This window comes from Equus caballus, chromosome 6 (assembly GCF_041296265.1).
Source record: "Equus caballus isolate H_3958 breed thoroughbred chromosome 6, TB-T2T, whole genome shotgun sequence".
Lineage (NCBI taxonomy): Eukaryota > Metazoa > Chordata > Mammalia > Perissodactyla > Equidae > Equus > Equus caballus.
Genome location: NC_091689.1, coordinates 49921098 through 49937726, shown reverse-complemented (window position 1 = coordinate 49937726; position 16629 = coordinate 49921098). Strand labels below are relative to the sequence as shown.

Below are 16629 nucleotides of genomic sequence, written 5' to 3'. Positions count from 1 at the left end.
ACTCAAGATTAGGAATTGTTATAACTCTTATGCCAAAAACTTTATATTCTCAGGTCTCCCAAGTACTTGACACATAATGTGCAGAGATTTTTTTAAATAAAAGAAAGTAAGAAAGGAAAGAATGAAGACAAGAAGGAAGAAAAATCAATGAGAGGCTATAGAATTTTCATGAGAGGAGAAGACCTAGTTTCTCTCTGAAGATATTGAATGAATTATCTGGCAGAGCCTAGGTTTCTACTATAATTGTGGGTGTCACACTTTAGATCCAGCTTCATGTGAAAGGGAAAGTTGCTTGTTCATACACTCCACTGTGGGCTTCCACTCTTAAAATATCTAAAGAGATTCCTTACTTCCAGAGACATCTAAGAAAAACTGTCCTCTTTAATTAGCAGTAAAGTCAACCACACCAACCACCCTTCCCTTTCTTGAATATGAACAGAGAAGAAAGAATTATAAGGTCTATAGGAGTACCAGCACAGGAAAGAAAACTCTCATGATAAAAGAAAAACAAAAGAAAGGAAAGAACTGCTCCCATCCCAAAAAGTGAATTTTGGAAAGACAGAGTGATATTTTAAAATATTTCTATAATTAATCTACTTAGATGGCCCCCAAAATATTATATACATAAGGTAAGAAAAGGATGCTACGAAAACAAGAACACTGAAGAATCACAAAGTTAAAAAATATTATTTTTAGACTAAAAATATGATTGTGAAAATAATAAATAGAAATATTAAAAAATAAAGTTCAGGAAATCTCCCAGAATCTGAAGCCACAAAAGATAGAAAATACAAATAAAGATCACAATCTGCAAATCTCAACATTTGAAGCAGAGAAGTCATGGAAAGAACAGAGGAAATGGGGTGGAGGAAAAAATAAACTTACAAGTTATAGAACATATTTTTCATAAATTTGAAAGACATAGGGGCTGGCCCTGTGGCCGAGTGGTTAAGTTCGCGCGCTCCACTCCAGGCGGCCCAGTGTTTCGTTGGTTCGAATCCTGGGTGCGGACATGGCACTGCTCATCAAACCACACTGAGGCAGCATCCCACATGCCACAACTAGAAGGACCCACAATGAAGAATATACAACTATGTACCAGGGGGCTTTGGGGAGAGAAAGGAAAAAAATAAAATCTTTAAAAAAAAATTAAAAGACATAAAATTTTAGATTGAGAAGGCCCACAGAGTGCACAGCCAACAAATGACTAAAAACACTCCTACTCAGAATAACCTAAAATTTCAGCTCCCCAAATTGAAGAAAATATCTTAAATGTTAAAGTCAGGTCATTTTTATGGAATGAAAATCACACTGGGGACAGACTTCTTATTAACAATATTGTTTGCTAGAGAAAATGAAGTGATTTTCTCAATATTCTTTAAGAAACTAATTTTTACCCTTTGAATTTACACCTAGCCAAAATAAAGACCTTCTGAGACATGCAAGGATATGGAAAATTTATACTCCATATACCTAGCTAAACTCCATTAAGGCTAACCTCCATTAAGATGTGAGTGTAAAATGTGTGTCAGGAGTGACATCAGCAACATGGTGGAGTGAGCGATTTTCTTTGTCTCTCCCCCTTTGAACTACAACTAAATGGACATTTATTGATCAACAGAGGATACTCACACAGCACCTCAGGATGCCTGAGAGACCCGTGCTGCTATACATCGGAAGGTGGGTGGACTATCCCCAGGGAGGAGGTGGAGAGAAGTGAAAATTCTCCAGCCCCCAAATAGCCTAGTAAATGTGAGTGACCCTCTCCCAGCTGACATGCTCATAGCACTGCTGCTGCCCCAAGTGTGGGTGTGCACATCAGTGCAACTATGGAAACAGGTGACTACAGCCCTAAGGCCCCTGTGATTATCCTGTGGACCAGTGGGAAAATTCATGGTCCCACAGCAGCTGCAGGGAGAATCTCTGCTCAGCCCTAGTGGAGAGGCCCTGCCCACCAAGTACAAAGGCTGGGCGACCTTGGGGCAGGAATGGCTTGGCTGGGCAAGCTACCCCCTGCCAAGTGCATTAAACACCCACAGCTCTGCTGTGCCCCAAGGAGGCAAGTGAGAGCCACCAGGACCATGCAAGTGGGTGGGGACAATCGGGAGCCCAAATCTAACTGCTCCTCGGTCCAGGGGGAAAATGCATGGTCCCACAGCAGCCCCAGGGAGAGTCTCTGCTTGGCCTTAATGGAGATTCCCCACCTGCCAAGCACAAAGGCTGGGCAACCAAAGAGCAGAAGTGGCATGGCTGGGCAAGCTAACCATTGGCTGCATTAGATGCCCATAGCTCTGCTGTGGCCCAGAGTGGGCAAGTGAGATCAAGTAGGACCAGATGTGGGCAGAGCTGCAAGTCTGGGTGAACTAGTTCCTGGCTGCCATGAAAGCCCATAACACCACTGCAGTCCCTAAGGAGGGAGTGTGTTTGGGCAAGTCTATGGGAGCAGACACCAACAACCTGAAACCCCTGTATGATTGTTCCCACAGTTTTTGGGAGACCCCACAGGGCCACTGCAATCCCAAAGAATGGCCCAGGCTCAGTCAGGAACAGCTGACAGGGATCTTGGTCAGTGCAGATTACAGAGCTGCTGCTCCCACCCCCTCAGTGGCAGCAAGTGGAAGCAGTAACCAAATTCTATCTCTATGCAGAGGCACAAATCTACTCAATCAAGCAGTACAAAAAAATATATTAAATCTCCAGAACAAAAGGAAAATGACAAGTACCCAGAAAACAATCCTAAAGACAGAAAAATCTGTAACTTAAATGACAAAGAATTCAAAATAACTATCACTAAAAAGTTCAATGAGTTAAAAGAGAACACAGATAGATAACCCAAAGAGTTCAGGAGCTACATCACAAAAGAACTTGATACTATAAAGAAGAAGTAATCAGAAATGTTGGAGATGAAAAACGCAATGGAGGAAATTTTAAAAATCTGGACTCCCTGAACAGTAGGGCTGATAATATGGAGGACAGAATAATCAGTCTGGAAGATAGGAGTACAGAGATGCTTCAGATAGAGGAGGAGAGAGAACTAAGACTAAAAAGAAATGAAGAAACTCTCCGAGAATTATCTGACTCAATTAGGAGATGCAACATAAGAATTATAGGTATTCCAGAGGGAGAAGAGAAGGAGAATGGGGCAGAAAGCTTGTTCAAAGCAATAATAGCTGAGAACTTCCAAAATCTGGGGAGTTAGCTGGAAATCCATGTGACAGAAGTCAATAGATCTCCAAAGTTTGTCAATGTAAAAAGACCAAACCAAAAGCATATAGTAGTAAATCTTGCAAAAGTCAACGACAAAGAGAAAATATTAAGGGCAGCAAAGCAGAAGACAATAACCTACAAAGGAACCCCTAACAGGCTGTCAGCAGATTTCTCAGTACATATCTTACAGGCTAGGAGAGAGTGGAATGACATATTCAAAACTCTGAAAGATAAAAACTTTCAGCCACAAATACTCTATCCAGAGAAAATATGATGGACAAATAAAGACTTTCCCAGATAAACAAAAGTTAAGGGAGTTCATCACAATAAGGCCTCTCCTACAAGAAATGCTCAGGAAAGCACCCATGCCAGAAAAAAACTAAAAGGATAGGAGTTACAAAACCCTGAGTAAAGGAGATAAGAAGAAAGACAAAATCAGAAAATTGCAGCTCTCTATCAGAGCAAGTTAGCACATGCTTAAGTATATAATATTAAAGATAAAGGGAAGAGAAACACCAAGAATAAATATAATCTTGTCATTTTAACCACAAACTCACAAGAGAAGAAGGAAAACAGATGTGACAGAAACAACTTAGGAGAAGAGAAAAGGGATGGAACTGGATTAGTCTAAGAATATAAGAGGCTATCAGAAAATGGACTATCTTATCTATGAAACATTTTATACAAACCACATGGTAACCACTAAACAAATAATTAGAACAGAGACACAAATTACAAATAAGGAGAAATTAAGAAAGCCAGCATAGAAAACTACCTAACTAAATCAGTAGTCTGAAATTCATGGGACGAGAAACAAAGGAAATGCAGGAGAACTGGAAAACAAGTGATAAAAATAGCAGCATTAGGCCCCCACATTTCCATAATCACTTTAAATGTAAATGCATTGAATTCTCCAATCAAAAGACATAGAGTGGCACAATTAAAAAGCAAGACCCAACAATATGCTGCCTCCAGGAAGCACACCTCAGCCCCATAAGACAAACACGGACTCAGAGTGAAGGGATGGAAGATTATAGTCCAAGCTAATAGGGAACATAAGAAAACAGGTGTCACCATACTTATATCAGACAAAGTAGACATCAAGGCAAAAACAGGTGAAGAGAGACAAAGAGGGGCGGTTTCTAATGATAAAGGGGACACTCCAACAAGAAAACATAACACATAAATATATATGCAAGCAACAGAGGAGCACCAAAGTACATAAAGCAACTATTAACAAAACTAAAAGGAAATATTAACAACAATATGATAATAGTAGGGGACCTCAACACCCCACTAACACCAATGGATAGATATCCAGACAGAAAGTCAACAAGGAAATTGTAGAATTAAATGAAAAACTAGACTAGATGGACTTAATAGACAGATATAGAACACTCTATCCAAAAACAGCAGGTTACATATTCTTCTCAAGTGCACATGGAATATTCTCAAGGACAGACCATATGTTGGGAAACAATGCAAGCCTCAACAAATATGACAGGATTGAAACAATATCAAGCATCTATTCCAGCCACCATGCTATGAAACTACAAATCAATTAAAAGAATAAAGGGAAAGGGACAAAGATATGGAGATTAAATAACATGCTACTAAATGACAAATGGATCATTGAAGAAATTAAAGGAGAAATCAAATATTATCTGGAGACAAATGAAAATGAAAATGCACCATGCCAACTCATTTGGGATGTAGAAAGGTGGTCCTAAGAGGGAAATTCATTGAAATACAGGCTCATCTCAATAAAAAAGAAAAATCTAAAATAAGCAATCTCAAACTACAGCTAGCAGAATTATAAAAAGAAGAACAAACAAAGCCCAAAGTCAGTAGAAGGAGGAAAATAATAAAAATTACAGAAGAAATAATTGAAATGAAAAAGACAACAGAAAGGATCAATGAAACAAACAGCTCGGTCTTCAACAAAATAAACAAAATTGACAAACTCTTAGCCAGGCTTACTAAGAAAAAAACAGAGAAGACTCAAGTAAATCAAATCAGAAATGAAAGGGGAGAAATCACAACAGATACCACAGAAATACAAATGATCATAAGAAAATACTATGAAAAACTGTATGCCAGCAAATTGGACAACCTAGAAGAAATGGATAAATTCTTAGACTCTTACAACCTCCCAAAACTGATTCAGGAAGAAATAGAGAATCTGAATAGACTAACCACAATTTAAGAGATTGAAACTGTAACCAAAAACCTCGTCAGCACGAGATGGCTTCTCTGGAGAATTCTACCAAATATTCAAAGAAGATTTCATACCTATCCTTCTCAAACTATTCCAGAAAATTGTGGAAGGTGGAGCACTTCCTAACACATTCTACAAAGCCAACATCACCCTGATACAAAAAACAGACAAGAACAAAACAAAGAAGGAAAAGTACAGGCCAATATCTCTGATAAACATAGATGCAAAAATCCTCAACAATATATTGGCAAACTGAATGCAGCAATACATTAAAAAGATCATACACCATCATCAAGTGGAATTTATAGCAGGGACACAGGGATGGTTCAACATTTGCAAGTCAATCAGTGTCATACAGCACATTAACAAAATGAGTAACAAAACTCACAGGATCCTCTCAATAGACATGGAGAAACCATTCAACAAGATCCAACATCCGTTTATGATTAAAAAGTCTCAGTAAAATGGGTATAGAAGGAAAGTACCTTAACATAATAAAGGTCATATATGACAAACCCACAGCCAATATCATACTCAATGGGGGAAAACTGAAAGCCACCTCTCTGCGAACAGGAGCAAGACAAGGGTGCGCACTCTCACCACTCTTATTCAACATAGTACTGGGTGTTTTGTCCAGAGCAATTAGGCAAGAAAATGAAATAAAAGGAATCCAAATAGGCAATGAAGAAGTGAAACTCTTGCCATTTGCACATGACATGACTTTATATACAGGAAACCTTAAAAGATCCATCAGAAAGCTACTACAAGTAACCAACAATTACAGCAAAGTTTCTGGGTACAAAATCAACTTATAAAAGTCCATTGCATTTCTATACTCTAATAACAAACTAACAGAAAGAGAACTCAAGAATAAAATCCCATTCACAATCGCAACAAAAAGAATAAAATATCATGGAACAAATTTAACCAAGGAAGCAAAAGACCTATACAATGAAAACTACAAGACTTTCCTGAAAGAAACTGATGATGATCTAAAGAGATGGAAAGACATTCCATGCACATGGATTGGAAGAATAAACAGTTAAAATGCCATTCTACCTAAAGCAATCTATGGATTCAATGCAATCCCAATCAGAATCCCAATGACATTCTTCACAGAAATAGAACCAAGAATCCTAAAATTCTTATGGGGCAACAAAAGACCCCAAATTGCTAAAGCAATCCTGAGAAAAAAGAACAAAGCTGGAGGCATCACAATCCCTGACTTCAAAATGTACTACAAAACCATAGTAATCAAAACATCATGGTACTGGTACAAAAACAGGCATACAGATCAGTCGAACAGAATTGAAATCCCAGAAATAACACCACAAATCTACTGACAGTTAATCCTTGACAAAGGAGTGAGAACACGCAATAGAGAAAAGAAAGTCTCTTCAACAAATGGTGTTGGGAAACTGGACAGCCACATATAAAAGAATGAAAATAGACCATTCTTTTACACCTTTCACAAAATTAAACTCAAAATGGATCAAAGAATTAATGGTAAGAGCTAAAACCATAAGAATTCTAGAAGAAAATATAGGCAATACACTCATTGACATCTGTCTTAAAAGGATCTTTTCAGACACCTTTTCTTCTTATACAAGGGAAACGTTAGAAAGAATAAACAAATGGGACTTCATCAGACTAAAAAGCTTCTACAAGGAAAGGGAAAACAGGATTGAAACAAAAACACAACCCACCAACTGGGAAAAAATATTTATAAATCATATATCTGACAAACTGTTACTGTCTTGTCTATAGTATATAAGGAACTCACACAACTCAACAACAAAAAATCAAACAACCCGATCAAAAAATGTGCAGGGGATATGAACAGACATTTCTCCAAAGAAGCTATATTGATGGCCAATAGGCACATGAAAAGATGCTCGGGGCTGGCCCCGTGGCCGAGTGGTTAAGTTCGCGCGCTCCGCTACAGGCGGCCCAGTGTTTCGTTGGTTCGAATCCTGGGTGCAGACATGGCACTACTCATCAAACCACGCTGAGGCAGCGTCCCACATGCCACAACTAGAAGGACCCACAACGAAGAATATACAACTATGTACTGGGGGGCTTTGGGGAGAAAAAGAAAAAATAAAATCTTTAAAAGAAAAAAAAAAGATGCTCAACCTCACTGATCATCAGAGAAATGCAAATCAAAACTACACTAAGATATCACCTTTCACCCCTTGGAATGGGCAAAATAACCAAAACAAAAAATAGCAAATGTTGGAGAGATTGTGGAGAAAAAGGAAACCTCATACACTGCTAGTGGGAATGGAAACTGGTGCATCCAGTATGGAAAAATGTATGGAGATTTCTCAAAAAATTAAAAGTAGAAATACCATATGTCCCAGCCATCCCACTACTGGATATCTATCCAAAGAACTTGAAATCATCAATTCAAAGAGACGCATGCACCCCTATGTTCTTTGCAGCATTATTCGCAATAGCCAAGACGTGAAGGCAACCTAAGTTCCCAGTGACTGATCACCGGAAAAGAAGATATGGTATATATATGCAATGGAATACTACTCAGCCATGAAGAAGGAAAAAACCACCTCATTCACAACAACATGGGTGGATCTTGATGGTATTATGTTAAACAAAATAAGCCAGATAGAGAAAGACATACTCTGTAAGATTCCACTCATACGTGGAAGATAATAAAACACATGGACAAAGAGAACAGATTAGTGGTTACCAGGGGAAAGGAGGTTGGGAGGTGAGCACAAAGGGTGAAGTGGTGTACCTGTAATATGACTGACAAATAAAAATGTACAACTGAAATTTCACAAGGTTGTATCATAACCTCAACAAAAAAAAGTGTCAATAGGGGAGTAGAAAAAGAAAGAAAGAAGAGGGAGTGACATCAGCATCATGGTGGTGTGAGTCATTCCTTTTCTCTCTCCCTTCTAAGTTACAACCAATCCGACACCCAGTGACCATCAAAGGACACCCTGAACAATAGAACGCCTGAGTGATCCATGTATCTATACACGTGAAGTGACACGTGGCACCTGCAACCTGAGGCTTCAAGAACCACACGAGAACTTGAGACCCAGCCCCCAGTGGCAGCACTCCCAACACCTGCTGTACCAGCAGTGGATGCTGCATACAAGAACCTGGGTCTCCAAGAGCAACAGAAACACCTGTGAACCCAGCGCCCTTGGCAGCAGTGCTGCCATTACCCCCAGATAACACAGGAGCAGCAGCACAGGTCATGCATGGGGCGGCAGTACCTGAGCCTGTGGAAAACCTGCAGAGAGCAATTGGGGGAACGTGAGACATAGGTGACCCCAAAAGCAGCAGAAATGCTCACAGCCTGGTGACCCCAGTGGCAACACCTGAGACTTCAGAGACATTGAAAGCAGCAAGGCAACAGCAACATCAGAGGCACAAGCAGCAGAAGAACGGCACTGATGACAACTCTAGCAGAGGCAGTAGAAGCTGGAAAGTGCAGTCTCTCAAATACAACCAGAAACAGCTCAGAACTAAAGTAACCAAAGCCATATTCAAATAAGAAAGTGGTTACTACCCAGAATGTGTTGGAAGAGGATCAATTCATCAAACACCATGAAGAACTACAGTAACATGGCAGAACAAAATGAAAATGACAGCTCTTCAGAAACCAAACTTAAAGTCACAGAAGATTACAGTCTGAATGACAGAGAATTGAAAATAGTGATCATAAAAAAACTCAATGATGGGGCCTGTTCGGTGGCACAGTGGTTAAGTTCACAGGTTCTGCTTCAGTGGCCCGGAGTTCACCGGTTCGGATCCCGGGTGCAGACGTGGCACTGCTTGTCAAGCCATGCTGTGGTAGGCGTCCCACATATAAAGTAGAGGAAGATGGGCACGGATGTTAGCTCAAGGCCAGTCTTCCTCAGCAAAAAGAGGAGGATTGGCAGCAGGTGTTAGCTCAGGGCTAACTTTCCTCAAAAAAAAAAAAAAGAAGACAATGAATTACAAGAATACTCAGAAAGACAGTTCAATGAGCTCAGGAATAAAATTAATGAACAGAAGGAATACTTCACCAAAGATATTGAAGCTTTAAAAACAAAAAAAAAACAAAGAAAAGCAGGAGCAAAATGGCGGAGTGAGCTGACCCGGGATTCTCTCCCCTCCAAAATACAACAAAAGATTGGAAGAACTGAATTTCAGAGAATAAACATAATGCCAGCTCGTTAGAGACCTACAGTACCAAGAAGGCTGAGATCATAACCTTGCTTACAGCCTCGGAGGCGCTGGAACGGTAGGAGAGAACATCGCTCCCTCCCCTAGAGTCTGCGATCACTGCGGCGCAGGTCGGGAAGGAGCGGGGGAGGGGCCGCGCGACCGGGACATCATCCAGGACTCCTGTCGCTGATTCAGTGGAGACCCGCTGATGGGGGGAAAGCTTCCGTGCGCGGGGACCCTATAAATCAAGGGCCTTGGGAGACCAGAGAACAGAACTGATCTGAACCCAGACCAGAGCGTGTGAGTAACAGCCCCTCCCCCCCAGCAAAGCCAGTGGGCGCAGCCATCTTGCCCCAAGGCGGAGAGCTAACACCCCGCTCTCGACACCCATCTAGTGGCGACAGGCTGTAACTGCAACCAAATTCTACCACCATGCGAAAAAACCGCTCCTCTACCATCCAGCAATTTATAAAAGCCCCAGACCAGAAGGAAAACAATAAAAACACAGAATTAAGTCCTGAGGACTTGGAATTAGGTAAACTAAGTGATAATGAATTCAGAGCAGCTATAATCAAAAAACTCAATGAGGTAGAGAGAAAGATAGAGAAACAAGCCGAGTTCTGGAGTTACTTCACAAAAGAGATTGAAATCATAAAGAAGAATCAAACAGAATTACTTGAGATGAAAAACACAATGGACCAGATAAAACAGAATATGGATTCCCTGAATGCCCGTGTAGACAACCTAGAGGAGCAAATCAGCATAATCGAGGAGAGACAGGCTGAATGGCGCCAGACAGAGGAAGAAAGAGAACTAAGAATTAAAAAAATGAGGAAAATCTCCGAGAGATAATGGATTCAATGAGGAGTAAGAACATAAGGATCATAGGAATTCCCGAGAATATGGAAAAGGAAAATGGAGCAGAAAGTGTGCTTAACGAAATTATTGAAGAGAACTTCCCAAATCTAGGGATCAACGGAGAAATGTGTGTAGAGGAGGGTTTTAGATCTCCTAGATTTGTCAATGTAAAAAGACCCACCGCAAGGCACATAGTAGTAAAGTTGGCACATAGGAATGATAAGGAAAGAATACTCAGGGAAGTAAGAAAAGAAAAGAGAATAACCTATAAAGGAGCCCCTATCAGACTGTCAGCAGATTTCTCTACAGAAACCCTACAAGCTAGGAGAGAATGGAGTGATATATTCAAAGCTTTAAAGGATAAAAACCTTCAGCCAAGAATACTCTATCCAGCAAGAATTTCCTTCAGATATGAGGGAGAAATTAAATCTTTTCCAGACAAACAAAAGTTAAGGGAATTTGTAACTAAAAGCCCTCCATTAGAAGAAATCCTCAAGAAGGGTCTCATACTTGAAAAAAGAAAAAAGAGAGAAAGGGGACACAATCCACAGACTAGGGAGACCGATGGATAGAACCAGAACAGGATAGCAAATATTCAACTATAGCATTAGGGTAAAAATAAGGAAACTACCAAAACAAGGATGATCTTAGCACTCTAACTACAAATTAATAAGACAAGTTGGAATAAAAAATGAAAATAATTATTTAGGAGGGGAAGAGCAAAGGGTCTAAATCAGTATTGGTCAAGTAAGTAAGAGACCACCAGAGAATAGACTATATTACACACGAGATTCTAAATACAAACTTCAAGGTAGACACTAAAATAAAGTACAGAACAGAGTCACAAATCATAGATAAGGAAAAATCTAAGAAACCCAGCATAAGAAATTGCAGTATTAAATGGGTAGTCTAAAGCACACAGGAAAAGAAACACAGGAAAACAAGATAATGAGCGACAGATTGACAGCATTAAGTCCACATGCATCAATAATCACTCTCAATGTGAACGGATTGAACTCTCCAATAAAAAGTGACAGAGTGGCAAAATGGATTAAAGAACAAGATCCAACAATCTGTTGCCTCCAGGAAACACACCTCAGCCCCAAGGACAAACACAGACTCAGGGTGAAGGGGTGGAGGACAATACTTCAAGCAAATAGCAAGGAAAAAAAGGCAGGTGTTGCAATTCTCATATCAGACCAAGTGGATTTCAAAATAAGACAGGTAAAGAGAGACACAGATGGACAATATATAATGATCAAAGGGACACTTCACCAAGAAGAAATAACGCTTATAAATATCTATGCACCCAACACAGGAGCACCAAGATTCATAAAGCAACTATTAACAGACCTAAAGGAAGATGTTAAAAACAACACAATAATAGTAGGGGACCTCAAAACCCCACTCACATCAATGGACAGATCATCCAGACAGAAAATCAACAAGGAAATAGTGGAGCTGAATGAAAAACTAAAACAATTGGACTTAATAGACATATATAGATCACTCCACCCTGAAGGAGCTGAATACACATTCTTCTCAAGTGCACATGGAACATTCTCAAGGATACACCGTATGTTGGGAAACAAGACAAGCCTCTAAAAATTTAAAAAAATTGAAATAATAACAAGCATCTTCTCAGATCATAGTGCTATAAGGCTAGAAATTAATTACAAGAAAAAAGCTGAGAAAGGCACAAAGATGTGGAGACTAAACAACACACTAGTGAACAAGCAATGGATCATTGAAGAAATTAAAGAAGAAATAAAAAAATACCTGGAAACAAATGAAAATGATAGCATGCCATACCAACTCATATGGGATACAGCAAAAGCTGCATTAAGAGGAAAATTCATCGCAATACAGGCACATCTTAACAAACAAGAAAAATCCCACATAAGCAACCTTAAAGCACACCTAACTGAACTAGAGAAAAAAGAACAAATGAAGCCCAAAGTCAGCAGAAGGAGAGAAATAATAAAAATCAGAGCAGAAATAAATACTATTGAAACGAAAAAGGCAGTAGAAAGGATCAATGAGACAAAGAGCTGGTTTTTTGAGAAGATAAATAAAATTGACAAACCACTAGCCAGACTTACAAAGAAAAAAAGGGAGAAAGCTCAAATAAACAAAATCAGAAATGAGCGAGGAGAAATAACAACAGACTCTGCAGAAATACAACAGATTATAAGAGAATACTACAAAAAACTATATGCCAACAGAATGGATAACCTAGAGGAAATGGATAAAGTCCTGGACTCCTACAATCTCCCAAAGCTCACTCAAGAAGAGGCAGACAATTTGAAGAGACCAATCACAAGGAAAGAGATTGAAACAGCAATCAAAAACATCCCAAAGAATAAAGCCCCAGGACCAGATGGCTTTCCTGGGGAATTCTACCAAACTTTCAGAGAGGATTTAATACCTATCCTTTTCAAGCTATTCCAAAAAATTAGGGAAGATGGAACACTTCATAACACATTCTATGAGGCCAACATCACGCTGATCCCAAAACCTGACAAGGACACCACGAAAAAAGAGAACTACAGGCCAATATCACTGATGAACATAGATGCAAAAATTCCAAACAAAATTTTGGCAACCAGAATTCAGCAACTCATCAAAAGAATCATACATCAGGATCAGGTGGGATTCATACCAGGGACACAGGGATGGTTCAACATCCGCAAATCAATCAACGTGATACACCACATCAACAAACTGAGGAATAAAAACCACATGATCATCTCAATAGATGCAGAGAAGGCATTTGACAAGATCCAACAGCCATTTATGATAAAAACTCTGAACAAAATGGGCATAGAAGGAAACTACCTCAACATAATAAAGGCCATATATGACAAACTCATAGCCAACATCATACTCAATGGGCAAAAACTGAACCCCATCACCCTGAAAACAGGAACAAGACAAGGATGCCCTCTATCACCACTCTTTAACATAGTACTGGAGGTCCTGGCCAGAGCAATCAGGCAAACAAAAGGAATAAAAGGAATCCAAATAGGGAGGGAAGAAGTGAAACTCTCGCTGTTTGCAGATGACATGATCTTATATATAGAAAACCCCAAAGAATCCATTGGAAAACTGTTAGAAGTAATCAACAACTACAACAAAGTTGCAGGGTATAAAATCGATTTGCATAAATCAGTAGCATTTCTATACTCCAGTAATGAACCAACAGAAAAAGAACTCAAGAATACAATACCATTCACAATTGCAACAAAAAGAATAAAATACCTTGGGGTAAATTTAACTAAGGAAGTGAAGGACCTATATAATGAAAATTACAAGGCCTTTCTGAGAGAATTGGATGACGACATAAGGAGATGGAAAGACATGCCATGTACATGGATTGGAAGAATAAACATAGTTAAAATGTCCATTCTACCGAAAGCAATCTACAGATTCAACGCCATCCCAATCAGAATCCCAATGACATTCTTTACAGAATCAGAACAAAGAATCCTAAAATTCATATGGGGCAACAAAAGACCCCGAATTGCTAAAGCAATCCTGAGAAAAAAGAACAAAACGGGAGGCATCACAATCCCTGACTTCAAAACATACTACAAAGCTACAGTAATCAAAACAGCATGGTACTGGTACAAAAACAGCCACGCAGATCAATGGAACAAAATTGAAAACCCAGAAATAAAACCACACATCTATGGACAGCTTATCTTTGACAAAGGAGCTGAGGGCATACAATGGAGAAAAGAAAGTCTTTTCAACAAATGGTGCTGCGAAAACTGGAAAGCCACATGTAAAAGAATGAAAATTGACCATTCTTTTTCACCATTCACCAAAATAAACTCAAAATGGATTAAAGACCTAAAGGTGAGACCTGAAACCATAAGGCTTCTGGAAGAAAACGTAGGCAGTACACTCTTTGACATCAGTATTAAAAGGATCTTTTCGGACACCATGCCTTCTCAGAGAAGGGAAACAATAGAAAGAATAAACAAATGGGACTTCATCAGATTAAAGAGCTTTTTCAAGGCAAATGAAAACAGGATTGAAACAAAAAAACAATCCACTAACTGGGAAAAAATATTTGCAAGTCATATATCTGACAAAGGCTTAATATCCTTAATATATAACGAACTCTCGCAACTCAACCACAAAACATCAAACAACCCAATCAAAAAATGGGCTGCAGACATGAACAGACATTTCTCCAAAGAAGATATACTGATGGCCAATAGGCACATGAAAAGATGCTCATCATCGCTGATCATCAGGGAACTGCAAATCAAAACTACACTAAGATATCACCTTACACCCGTTAGTATGACAAAAATATCTAAAACTAATAGCAACAAATGTTGGAGAGGTTGCAGAGAAAAAGGAACCCTCACACACTGCTGGTGGGAATGCAAACTGGTGCAGCCACTATGGAAAACAGTATGGAGATTCCTCAAAAAACTAAAAATAGAACTACCATACGATCCAGCCATCCCACTACTGGGTATTTATCCAAAGAGCCTGAAGTCAGCAATCCCAAAAGTCCTATGCACCCCAATGTTTATTGCAGCACTGTTTACAATAGCCAAGACGTGGAAGCAACCTAAGTGCCCATCAACAGACGAATGGATAAAGAAGATGTGGTACATATATACAATGGAATACTACTCAGCTGCAAAACAGAACAAAATCATTCCATTTGCAATAACATGGATGGACCTTGAGAGAATTATGTTAAGTGAAATAAGCCAGCAAGAGAAAGATAATCTGTGTATGACTCCACTCATATGAGGAATTTAAAACTATGGACCAAGAACAGTTTAGTGGATACCAGGGGAAAGGTGGGGTGGGGGGTGGGCACAAAGGGTGAAGTGGTGCACCTACAACATGACTGACAAACATTAATGTACAATTGAAATTTCACAAGATTGTAACCTATCAATAACTCAATAAAAAAAACTGAAAAAAAAACCCCAAAAAAACAAAACAGAAATTGTGGATATGAAGAACACAATTAAAGAGATAAAAAATAATGTAGAAAGCATAAAAAATATAGAAGATTTTATGGAGAAGAGAATCAGTGAGCTCAAAGATAGAAACCTAGAAATGGTTGAGGTGGAGGATGAGCAAGAACTAAGATTTTTAAAAAATGAAAATGTTCTTCAAGAAATATCTAACTCAATTAGGGACAGTAACATAAGGATTACAGTATCCCAGAGGGAGAAGTAGGAGAGGAAGACACAGAGAGCTTATTCAAAGAAATAATAGCTGAGAACTTCCCAGACCTGGGGAAGAAACTGGACATGCAAGTTCATGAAGCTAATAAAACTATTAGTTACATCAGTGCAACAAGATCTTCTCCAGGAAGATCTTTTTTTGTATGACCTTTTACTATTTATGTATATGATATTTTATATTATCTTTTATAAGATCTTTTATTATATGCCTTCTCCAAGGCATATAATATTAAAACTGTCAAAAGCTAATGACAAAGAAAGAATATTAAAGGTAGCCAGAGAGAAGAAAATAATTTTCAAAGGAACCTCCACCAGGCTTTCAGCAGATTTCTCAACAGAAATCTTACAGACTAGGAGAGAGTAGAATGATATATTCAAAATATTGAAAGATTAAAAACTATCAGGCAAGAATATTCTTTCTAGCAAAATTATCCTTCAGATATGACATAGAAATAAAAGATTTCCCAGACAAACAAACACTGAGGGAGTTCATCACCACTAGACGTGCCTCATAAGAAATGAAGGGACCCCTCCTACCTGAAACAAGAGGCAAATGTTTACAAAGCTTTGAGCAAGGCGGTAAACAGACAAAATCAGAAAATTGCTGCTCTGTACCAGAATAGGTTAGCAAGCACTTAATTATAAAATAAAGGATACATGGAAAAAAGCGTGAAAAGTAGCTAGATACATTTTGATTTGGTCACTAATTCACAACATAAAAAAGAATAATTTTTGACAACAAAAACATAGAAGGGGAAGAGGAAAAGGATGGAACCTGCATAGGATAGTGGAGATAAGAGGCTATCAGAAAACGTACTTTTTCATTTATGGCATATTTTATACAAACATCATGGTAACCATGAAACAAAAAAAGTCAGAGCAGAGTCACAAATCATAAATAAAGAGAAAACTGAGAAAACCATCACAGTTCACCAC

General features: G+C 38.9%; 1 protein-coding gene across 6 annotated transcripts in view; it reads right to left on the bottom strand.

The window, feature by feature from the left end:
* The window catches only part of LOC102147769 (uncharacterized), a 78180-nt gene that overhangs the window by 6677 nt on the left and 54874 nt on the right, over positions 1 to 16629 (bottom strand). The window lies entirely within an intron of this gene.